Below are 8,315 nucleotides of genomic sequence, written 5' to 3' on the forward strand. Positions count from 1 at the left end.
GACCTAACTTTGCTGACTTCACTTTTATCGGGGTAGTAAAGACCATCAAACTCTCTAGCATTGCCAATCGTCATCCCTATTAGTAGATCCTAGAAAAGATAGTAAGTAGCAAAGAAGTCAGCATGACACTTTTCATCTTTAGCCAATTTACTCATAGAAAGTAAATTGCACTTTAAATTTGGAACATGAAGAACATGTAAGTGAGAGTAGATGAAATTCGTACACTCCCAATGCCAGCTTTAAACTAATTCAGAAGCATTAACAATCTTGACTGTAAGTTTCCTTTTACAAGGTACATATGTTGTGAATAATTTAATGTTATCAATCATATGATTTGAAGCACCTGAGTCTACTATCCACAACTTCCAGTGCATACACCTCAATAGTGGCTAAGGCTTTATAAAAGTTACCTCTTTGAACCATAGTGGAAACAGATTGCTTACTGTTAGTTTGTAGAGCGAAAGCATCTCAAGAATTTTTTAGTTGATCATTTGAGGGCTGCACTGAGGAGGGAGAACTATTATCATCTCCCATACAACTTTCAGCAACATATCAGCGGCTTTCTATTTTTTCTTGGCTTCCAATCAGGGGTTTGCCATGGAGATCCCAGCACTTGTCCTTTGTGTGTCCAACTTTCTTATAGTGTTCACATGTGGGAGACCCTTTAGTGTTTCTAGGATCATTAGACTTGGCTACAAGAGCAGATGCTAAGGTTTTGAGAGTACTAGTTTGAGAGATAGGTTCATCTTTTAAATATTACCTTTCTTCTTGAACACTCCCTTCGAATCATTGCAAAAGCCTCATGAACAGATGGCAAAGGTTCTAGGTTCAGAATTCTGCCACGGATATCGTCGAGGTCAGAATTGAGCCCCACTAGTAATTCATAGAGATGTTGTAGCAGCATCTTCAGAGTTGGTCCACTCAGCAGTAATTAAATCCAGTTCTTGCCATAAAGTATTTTTTCAAGGTAGTATTCACTTGGATTCCGATTACCTTGCTTCACTAGCCACAACTTTGATTTAATCTCAAATACCTAAGAAGCATTTTCACCATCGCACTAAGCTTCCTTCACAGCTTCCATATCTCTCAAGCTGTTGGCCAGGAATAAGAAGCTTTTATTCACAGTTGGTAACATCGAGTTCACTAGCCATGAACATACCATGGACTTTTCGTTTCGGCCTTCTAGACTTTGACAGCCTTGATGTTTGTTGATTCTTGACATTGGGATTCGCCTGACATATACCCCACTTGCCACGACCCTCTATTGCATGTCGAATAGACTGGGCCCATTCTCTGTAGTTAGCGCCAGCAAGTCTGTCTGAAACAAGGGAGACTAGTGAGCTCTCTTGACCAGTCACAAAGGACCTGAACTCACGTGGGCCCACACTGGACAAACCCCTGCTTAGATTTGTGGTGACTTTCGGACAGAGAGTTTGAATCCATATCTGTCTTTGATGATTCAGTTCTTCCTTCTTCACCGAGCTCTGATACCATGAAGGAGAAATTGCAGAACTGAATAATATTTCATTCTCAAAAGTCAATAGACTATATACACGAGGATAGCCATTATCTGGGCCGAGATTCTAGTGATTTACAGAGAAAAGAAATAAAAACAGAAGGAATTCCTAATATATCTGATACAATATGATCCTATCGAATAAATCCTAATAACAGCAAATATTTACAATAAATATTATTTATATATTTCCACAGCTACAGCTATGAATAAGGATCAGCCCTATGATGCAACTCCTTATGTCTTTACTATCAGGTTCTTCAATTGAAAAACGAGAAGTGAATAATTTAGATGAAAAATCGTACTGTCATTGATTTTAATCACCACACCACCTCTATCAAATGATGCTATTAAATAACCATGCTTTGTCATATTTAAATTGGAAAACCAAATGGTAAACTTGCAAAGAAATGCATTGATTTCTTTTCCCTATGAATAATGCATATTTGATAGAGGCATTGAAAAGAGCAGGTGCAGGTGGGTGGGGCATAGGTAGTTTAAGACTTCTAATTATGTATTTTTTTTTTTTAAGTGCATATTTAAAGTTGTTCAATCTGATCTTGAACAAGTAGGATTAATGTTACCGACCCTATATATTTTTCTAACTCTCTAAAGTGCTCAGAATTTTCTTACTTATTATTTCTTTCTTGAGGAAATATACAGAGGTAATGAGTGTTGGTTAGATGGTTTTAACTATCGTCACTAGTAATTATCTTTTACATATTGTGGTATGGATATTTGTAGCTGTTACTAAACATAATAAATACCGTTAATTAGGATTCTCCATGGAAAGCTATGGAAAATTTAAGGAAGGTCAATAGAGGAGGTACTACGGCAGCAGATTGAAAAGGAAAATATGACAATGGGAGCAGTGGGGTAAAGCCCCGAGAGGGGGCGGTGGCGGCGGCTCTGGTGGATCAGGGGATGGAGGCTTTGCTGGGAAGTCCAATGAGACTCTCCCAAGTTTTTTTTAGCTACCATTGGATTTCTATTTCTGGTACTCTCTCTCCTCTTGATATCTTATGATGTGTATTAGGAATTGCCTCATCTTTCTAGTTTCATGACCCTAGTTTATCTTTTGTTATTAAAAATGGAGATAAATAATAAAAGCATCAAGTTGAAATATCCAAGTGAAAAAAAGGGAAGAAGGTAACTTTGTGGATGAATTTTGAGAGTGAGATTACTGCCAGGTTAATAACCGCATATTGAATAATAAGTCTTATCCCATTAGGTGGGATCACTTTAAAAATTCCAAGTATAACTGCGTGTGATAACAACAATAAGCCAATTATAATTGCATATAATTATAATAATTAAGAAAAGGGTGATACCTTAGGACACTTGCGAAAGTCTTCATAATGCATGTGGTTAAGCTTGCAATACATTTATGCACACATTGTTGGTAGAATTAGCCATGTGATAAAAGAAAAGGTAACATTGTGTACGTGTTTCAAGAGCAAGATAACTGCCAAGTATCACTGCATTAGAAGTTTTGCCAAAAAAAAAAAAAAAATTCACTGCATTAAAAGAAATATTGATAACCTTTAAGACACTTGATGAAGTCTTCACAATGCATGAGGTTAAGCTTGCAATATACTTATTTTCACGCTGCTGGTGGATAGAGTATCACCTTGGACATGATTCTCTTGGATGATTGGTGATAATGCCATGCTTCATTTGTTAACTTCCACGTTCTACTTTTCCAGTATGTCTACGTCCTCACTGGCGAGGAACTTACAAAGCTAGCTAAGGACTACATTAACTATCTGTATAGTGGAAGACGAAGTGTGAGATTAAAGCGAGCCATGTTCAAATGGGACCGACTCTGCCGGAGCATGACGGAGAAGGTGGTGGACAGGCAGTGGTTGGAGAAGGCTATGCTCAAAAGGAATTACTTGCAATCAAAATCAAATCTAAATTCATTTTCAGGTCTCTGTCATCATCCTGTCTGGTTCTTTCCCTACATTTGTCTTCCCCCCCCCCCCCCCCCCAATTAGATTGATGAAGATAGGAATAGAGAGGTAGGCTAAATCAATATGAATATAGAGGTTTCATTTTTTAGGTTATTTGAGGTATATCCAATTATTAATGGTTTGGTTGCCGTTGTGAACGTGAGAATGTCTTGTACAAGAGGCTGATTTTTTTTTTTCTGTTACGAAAATATTTATTTGCAGATTTTTGCACAATTTCGGTCATAATGTGTGCTTAGTTGAATGATTTTGAGCGGCTCATGAGAGGCACAAGCTATACATTTTCTGTAGACAAACATAAAAGAATTGCTTAATTGGGAGTTTGGGCAAATTTGAATCAAAGAACTTGTCGATTTACTATTAAGTTTAAATACACACGCTAAAATCTATTAATTTTTAACGCAATTATCTAATTTTGAGGTCGTCCCACTAATAATTTGTATGAAAAAGAGATATTTTTTTAAGAAGTATTAGTCTTATTTTGCCCCTCGTACAACTTTGGTTAAATGTCTCCAGCGAAGGAGTTCAGAAAAAAATAGCTTAAAATCTTTAAAATAACAATAATTTTCTTACGATGGCAATGCAATTAGATAATTATTTTTAAAAAAATATTAGAAAAGCTTTTTTATGCCACCTGATGACAGACTATGCCTGTCTAAAGCAAAATGAGTGAATTGGGACTTCCTAATGAAAATCTCATGTCAATTCAATGACGCAGTTATTGAAAGGAACATTCACATGCCGATATTTGCTAAAGGAACATTCACATGCAGACATTTACTGAGTCTGGAAAAGTCTCTTCTGCCTGCTTTTTGCAACCTTGATCTTTAGGAGCCAACCTCCATTCACTTATCAAATGGGATGAACAAAACGCTTCATTGTGAGGTAAGTTTTTAGTGTTTGCAATTTGCTCGTTGTCTAAGAAATTCTGCAATGTTCAGGTTGAAAGTTTAGTCATTTGACCAAGTGAATTATTTCAAGAGAAGTGGCCTTGATATTAAAGCAGTTACCATTACCACCAGCGTTTATTGTCACCACTTGCTGTCATCCACTTTCACTAGCCTCCACCCATCATTGGTGGTTATCTTTAACCTTGCTAGTTACTATAGTTGACCACTACTATCAACTATCACTATTGACTACCACCATTGATTGCCATCCATCATCATTAGCCATCACTATTGATTGTTATGATAGATATCTATTGTTTATGTCATATTTATATACTTTTCCTAAATTTCAACATCCATTTTGAGCTTAATAGGCCTTCAGATCATTTGGTCAATTCTGCAATTTCTGAAACTTTTAGGGCAGAATTGGGGATACTAAAAGCTTTGGGGCGAAATGTAATTTTTGAAAATAATTTCTGAAAAATTGAAAATTTCATTCATTAATTAATTTTTAGTTTTTATTTAATCTCATGAGTGTACTTTTTCCAACACTTTGGAGGTGTACTAGGTTAGATTTTTTTTACTTTAATGATTCCTAGAAAATATACCACAACTAATCCAATCTCCAATCGTCCATAATTTCATTTTAATTCACTTCTTATTTTCATATTCACACCTAAATTTAATGCATTAATAAAGTACAAGGAAATATACGTGCAAACTTGGTCATTAACGAGTCCATTTTGTGTTAGGCCACGGAATGTTCATGGATGATTATAGCAGCAAGAAAAAGGAAATTCTACCACCCCTTTGATGACCTTAAATCATCATCGAATAGTTGGAATGCAGTTGCAATTGTAAGAAACCTTGATGACAATTCCAGATTCCATTTTCTTTTCTCTTTTTCCTTTATTTTAATCATGCATTTTAAACAATCATCCTATCATCATAATTTCGAATTTCATTTTTAAATATTATTGGCCTTCCATTCCCATTTCCGTGCATTTAAATAAATCCTCCCAAAATTCCATGTACATACCCATTGATAATAGGCTAAAATGTATAAAAATTTTCATGAATTTTAAAGAAATTACGTACAACCCTTTCACCTTTAAAATTTAAAATTAACATCCATAATCTTTTATTTACTTTTGCTACAAAACTCCCCTTCTATTGTTTTTTCTCTTACTAGCCAAAGTTGCCATATTGTATTAAGATAAGATACGTAAAAACTTATATGGTATCCTATGTAAGCTAATAATAAATTTATAAAAAATTTTATCCATATTTTTTTGTTATTAATTATGCATATTTTTTTTTCTTGTTTTAAGGAAAAATAAATAAATTTTTATTTATTGAAATTCATAAATATTTAAAATTATCAGGACACATTTTCCTTCAAAAATTCAAAACAATCCTTATAATTAGAACATTATCATGTACACATCGTCCTATTTAAAAGTTTGAAATTAGAATTACTTTCAAATATTATCTAATAAGATATTTTACAGTCATTCAAGTAAATTAAATTAATTGTTATCGTGTCATTTAAGACATTCATTAATCAAGTACTGGATCCAAATCCTTTTTCTCATGCACTATAACCAAACCTTAGTCTCTCCTCTGTTAATTCCACCATCTTTTACTCATCCATATCTCATTCTAATTCCATACTTGGAATCCACACAACTGATTTACTGTTATGAACAATATCGTTTGCAGATTTTTGCACAATTTCGATCACAATGGTGTTTAGTTGAATGATTTTGAGCGTCTCATGAGAGGCACAAGTTATAATTTTCTGCAGAGAAACATAAAATAATGCTCAATTGGGAGTTTGGGTAAATCAAGCTTAATCAAAGAACTTGTGTCGATTTACAAATAAGTTTAATACACACGCTGAAATATATTAATTTTTACACAATTATCTAACTTTGAGGTCCGACTAACTATTTGTTATGAATAAAAAAGAGCCTTTTTATTTAACAAAAAAATATGAGCCTTATTTTTCCTTACTACAACTATGGCTAATATCTGCAGAGGAGGTGTTAAGAAAAAAATAGTTCAAAATATTTAACATAATAATTATTTTTTTATGAAGGCTATATTTTTTTAATCAATGAAGGAAAAACACTTAGATAATTATTTTTAAAAAATATTAGATAATTCTTTATGCGACCTGATGACAAAGAGGATGCCTGTCTGATAGCAAAATGAGTGAATTGCAACTTCCTAATGAAAATCCAAAATCAAATAAATGACTTAGTTATTGAAAGAAACATCACATGCAACTTCTGCTGACATTGGAAAGTCTCTCTTCCTACCATTTCGCAACCTTAATCTTTAACAGCCAGCTGTGTTCATTTGTCAATTATGATGAACAAAAAGCTTCATTATGAGGTAAGTTTTGTTCTGTGTAATTTGCTCGTTGGTGTAAGAAATCTGCAAGAATTTGTTCAGGTTGAAAGTTGAGCCATCTGACCAAGTGGATTACTTCAAATGAACTAGCCTTGATGTTAAAGCACGTACCATCGCTAGTGCGTATTGCTGCCATTACCATCATCCACCTCCACTAGCTACCACCTGTCATTTGTGGTTATTGTTGATCCTCTAGTTATCACAATTGGCTACCACTATCAATTATTATTATTGACTACCATTATTGATCGCCACCTATCATCACTAGCTACCATCATTGGTTGTTATCATAATAAATGTATATTATTTTTATTATTGTTACATTTATCTTTTAGCTTTTGACACCTTTTAGGGGCATTTTGAGCTTAATAGACCTTTTGGATCATTTGGGCTAATTCTGTAATTTCTGGAACTTTTGGGTAGAATTGTGATTTCTAAAAGCTTTGGGTCAAAATGTAATTTTTGAAAATAATTTCTAAAAAACTTCATCATTAATTAGTTTTGTGTTTTTATTTCATCCCATGAATTTATTTGAATTAATTCATTTTATTTTGTGAGTTATTTCACTTAATTACATCTAAAAGTACACACTTTTTATACTTTTAAGGGTACTTTCCCAACACTTAGAAAGTGCATGAGGTTAGAAATTTTTTTTTAATTTCAAGGATTCCTAAGAAACTTACCACAACTAATCCAATCTCTTAATCTTCCATAATTTCAACTTAATTTGCTTTACATTTTCATCATTTACACTTAAGTAGGATGCATTAATAAAACACAAGGAAATATATCAACATATAACTTAGTCTTTAATTAGTCCATTTTGTGTTTTAAGCCATGGGATGCTCATGGATGATTAAGGCAGCAAGAAGAAGGAAATTATACTCCTTTGATGAGCTCAAATTGTGATCCAATGGCTGGAAATACAAATTGCAAGTGCATGTAACCTTGATGACATTGATGGCAATTCCAAATTCCTTTATTTTAATCATGCATTTTCCTACCATCCTTATCATCATAATTTCCGATTTCCATCTCCATTTTTAGAATATTATTTTCCTTTTATTTCTATTTACTTGCATTTAATTAAATCGTCCCCAAATTCCATGTGTGCATACATGTCATCCCCATTGTTAACAGGCTAAAATATATAAAAAAATTTTGAACTTCAAGGAAATTATATAGAACCTTTTTCATTTTTAAAAGTTTAAAATTAATTTTCCTAACCTTTTTTTTTAATCACAAACTCCTTTTTCATTATTTTTTTAGCTATCTTACTAATGAAAGTTGCCATATCATATTATGATAAAAACACATGATAACTTATACGACACCCTATGTAAGCTAATAATGATTTTATAAAAAATTTACCTATATTTTTTTATTACTAATGCATATTCTTCTTGTTTTAAAGGATAAATTTTTATTTATATGATTCCTTCTTAAGTTGTGTTAAAAATAATTAAAATATTTTTTTCATGTTAAGTGCCATGTATGTCTCATTAATGTGATATGACAAAT

General features: G+C 33.1%; 1 long non-coding RNA gene across 1 annotated transcript; it reads left to right on the forward strand.

Annotated features, from left to right (window-relative positions):
- The first annotated feature begins 2,400 nt into the window (after positions 1-2,400).
- Positions 2,401-3,831, forward strand: LOC129297265 (uncharacterized). The gene is made up of 2 exons (XR_008590157.1): positions 2,401-2,513; positions 3,223-3,831. It is a non-coding gene; the product is annotated as an uncharacterized LOC129297265 (long non-coding RNA).
- Positions 3,832-8,315: the final 4,484 nt, after the last annotated feature.

The sequence above is a fragment of the Prosopis cineraria genome, unplaced genomic scaffold (genome assembly GCF_029017545.1).
Source record: "Prosopis cineraria cultivar Desert tree isolate PC_DT_omini unplaced genomic scaffold, ASM2901754v1 PC484, whole genome shotgun sequence".
NCBI lineage: Eukaryota > Viridiplantae > Streptophyta > Magnoliopsida > Fabales > Fabaceae > Prosopis > Prosopis cineraria.